We start from the raw sequence: 3,876 nt of genomic DNA, 5'->3' as shown, positions 1-3,876 counted from the left end.
TATATATATATATATTATTCTAAGATAACAACAAAAAGATTTAATATCGTGTTTAAACTACATATAACTTTTGGAAATATTTCTCAAATCAGTTTGTACATAAACAAAACATATATTGTGTAAGTTCATCTCCTGCTACAATAATTTGTAAAATCATAAACAATTTCTGCCAATCTCTAAGATATGTTTTCTTCATATACAAAAGTGGTATATGAAGTCTTCATATACAAAAGTGGTATATGAAAAAAGCATATCTTAGAGATTATTTTACTGCTTTTAAATAAATGTATTATTGTTTTTACTACAGCAGAAAAGCTGCTGTAGTAAAAACAATAATACATTTATACAGTAGAATTCTTACTATAATGAGATGTTGTTATTAGTTATTTAATGTTACATGTTTTGAGACTTGCTAAATATAAGTTAAAATATACTATGAAAGCTTTGTTTATAGTTATTGTTATCATTGGATAAATAAATATTTTTAAGCCATCTTTTTGTGCTATCAGCCTCAACAGATGATTAATGTTTATGGCACAAGTTAAGATTTCTGCTCACTGTACAGTAGTTTGATAGCAAATTGTTGGCCACTTCAATTATACATTTCTTGTTGTTAAATACTGTAAAAGCGAATAGGCAAAAAATACCAGATGAATTATTATTAATTAGTATTCAATAAATCTTCAGTTATACATTTTTTAATTGTTTTACAATGTTCTTTTAATCTCCAAGTCGATGAAACAAGATTACTAGGAATTCCACTAATTGTATTGCTATTTACTTATCTGATTTAATATTATCAGTTAATTACTATTAGCATCATATAAACAATGCAGAAACTGGATAACAATGTAAAAGGAAAATGAAAAAACCAAAACTTATTATTTATTTAATGTTGTATTTATTGCTGGACTTCAAATATAGATCTCCATGCTAGAGGGAGGATGTTGCTATATTTAAATTTATGGCCTTTTTTTCATAAAAGCCCTATATATCTCTAGATTCTCAAGATGTACTAAAGACAATTGTGTTCTGGTTGGATGTAATAGTCAAGCTCAGTCTATGTGTTTGGTTTTAGTTTATTACACATAACATCAGCAATCAATCAAATGATGTCTCTTCCTTTAAATTGTGGCATTCAATTCACCTACATTCTTTTTCAAATATTCAACCCAATGATGATAGCTAAAGTTATCAAAAACATTTGTTTCTCATTAAATTTTTGTTTTTCTTTTATTATTAGCAGAGTAGGGAAGTTCCAAAGTGATTTTTCAAATACAGTATAATCTGATAATTGTAAAGATGGTCTATGATTTGATTGACTAGTTAATGTAAAATATCAAACTGCAATAGTGTTGGTCAAATGAGAGAGATAAAAAGCAAATGACCAAAATACAAATAATCAGGTTAATTTAGTATTTTTAATCTTTTCCAGCTTTTGATGTTTCTCAAAAGCTACATCTATATATATATAATCGAGACGAGTTGATAATGATAATAATAATAAATAGACTACAGAAAAGCATTCAACAGTGTTCCACACAGTTGGCTGCTACATATTCTACACACGTACAAAATACATCCATCACTCATTGCATTCTTCGAAAACACTATGCAGCACTGGAGAACAACACTGCATCTCAGGGTTAGTAACAGTTCAATACAAACAAACCAAATATTCATTAGGCAAGGAATTTTTCAAGGCAATTCTTGAGTCTTCTCTGGTTCTGCCTAGCCCTGAACCCATTATCCAACATGTTAAACAACACGCATTATGGCTACAATATCAGACATGAAAAAACAACACAGTTTACACTTTCACATCTCATGTACATGGATGACATAAAACTTTATGCATCCACACAGAAACAACTTCATCAACTCCTACAAATCACACACTCATACACTAAGGACATACAAATGGAGTTTGGCTTAGACAAATGCAAAAAATTTCACATAGAAAAAGGAATCCTGAAGAAAGAAGATTTTGTACTTGGAAATGGAGACATTATTGAATCCATGGAAGAGGGCGAGTTCTACAAGTATTTAGGATTCTAACAGGCCAAACTAACAGAACATACACAAATAAAGCAAAGATTAATTAAAGAATACCCAAGTAGGTTAAATGCCATTCTCAAAACACAGCTAAATGCAAAACACACAGTTAAAGCAATAAACACATATGTCATATCCCAGTACTCACATACTATTTTGGAGTTATACATTGGACTCACACAGATCTCGAGCAACTCCAAAGGAAAACTAGAACAACACTTACTAAGCATAAACAACATCATCCTAAATCCGTCACAGAAAGATTAACCCTTCCACATAAAGATGGCGGACGTGGCCTGATTGACACAGTTAACATTCACTACAAACAAATACAGTCACTGCGAGAGTTTTTCTACAGGAAACAAGAAACATCACAATTACATAAAGCAGTAACTCTAGCAGACTCAAATAACACACCATTAAACTTACACTCACAACACACCGACATGACACAACACATAAAAAGCATAGACACCATTAAGCAATCATGGGCTCAAAAGGCACTCTATGGCAGGCATCCTTATGACCTGGCCCAGGAATTTGTTGACAAAACTGCGTCAAACAGCTGGTTAGATCGGGTATGCCTCTTTTGAGAGGTGGAAGGATTCATGATTGCCATACAGGATCAGGTCATAAATACTAAAAACTACAGAAAACACATACTCAAAGATAAAACACTCACAAATGACACATGCAGAAAATGTCACATCATGCCAGAAACTATACAACACATTACATCTGGTTGCAAGCTCTTGGCACAGACAGATTATTTACACAGACATAATCAAGTAGCAAATATAATACACCAAGAGCTTGCAAAGAAACACAACTTGGTAGACATTCACAAACCATACTACAAGTATATTCCATAGACAGTATTGGAAAACAACATGCACAAAATGTACTACGATAGAGTCATAATCATAGATAAAACGATTTACCACAACAGACCAGACATCACACTCATTGACAAACACAATAAAATCACATACATTATAGACATAGCCATTCCAAACACTCACAATGTACTAGTGTATTCATTAATTTCCATTTTCATGTAGTTGTGGGGTTGGAGACACCACTGTGGGGTTTTAGGCCCTTAGGGGGGGGTGAAAAAGGGTACGACCCTCGCTTTACCCGTGATCTGTCAGGATGACACGAGAAAACCTTTTCCGTATGGGGGTCGCGGTTGGCTGGACGCAAAGACTCACACGGAGACCGTATTATTTANAAATCCGTATCCGCAATCCGTATCCGCTCGCTCGCACTGTGGCTTCTGATCCCCAGCTCGCAACCAACTCTCTCCCCTCGTCCTTGGGTCCTCGGGCTCTTATAATCTTTTCTCACCCGAAATCTCGAGGTTTTGGTTGGTCCGAATGTTGGTCCCCTTGCGATTCTATTGGTCCCGGGTCTGTTGCCAGGGACGCGATTCGGGCCGAGGGGTCGCCGAGATGACCCCCGTCCGGGCTGTTCCCCTCCGGAGTCGGGTCAAGCCCTCTCCCGGATGACGGTCTCGTAAATTGTCACCTAATGTCTATTTTTCGGTCCCGGAGAGGAGGAAGCCGTCTCAGCCACCGCCCCCTCCACAGGAGTGTCAGTAGGACCTGCTTTGAACTCGATGTAAGGTGACCGTCCAAAGTTTCCCCGACGGTCGATCCCTCGATCGTTCTCACGATTGACGACCGTGAATCTGTCAATTAGGGCTGGAATGCGACAATTAAATCGTCTCGCACCCCGTTCCTTGGTCACACCGGTCCTATTTACGTAATAAGTCACCGATATATTGACTTTAGCTCGACAGCCGGTTTCCGTCCGAGGGGG

At 36.3% G+C, this 3,876-nt stretch overlaps 1 protein-coding gene across 1 annotated transcript in view; it reads right to left on the bottom strand.

The window, feature by feature from the left end:
* LOC111639251 overlaps positions 1 to 3,876 on the bottom strand; it is a 39,627-nt gene that overhangs the window by 3,307 nt on the left and 32,444 nt on the right. The gene's annotated exons all lie outside the window — the stretch shown is intronic.

This window comes from Centruroides sculpturatus, unplaced genomic scaffold, assembly GCF_000671375.1.
Source record: "Centruroides sculpturatus isolate CEXI.00-Female unplaced genomic scaffold, Cexi_2.0 scaffold1263, whole genome shotgun sequence".
NCBI classification, from domain to species: Eukaryota; Metazoa; Arthropoda; class Arachnida; order Scorpiones; family Buthidae; genus Centruroides; species Centruroides sculpturatus.
The sequence above is the reverse complement of the archived record's forward strand: the minus strand, read 5'-3'. Positions and strand labels throughout refer to the sequence as shown.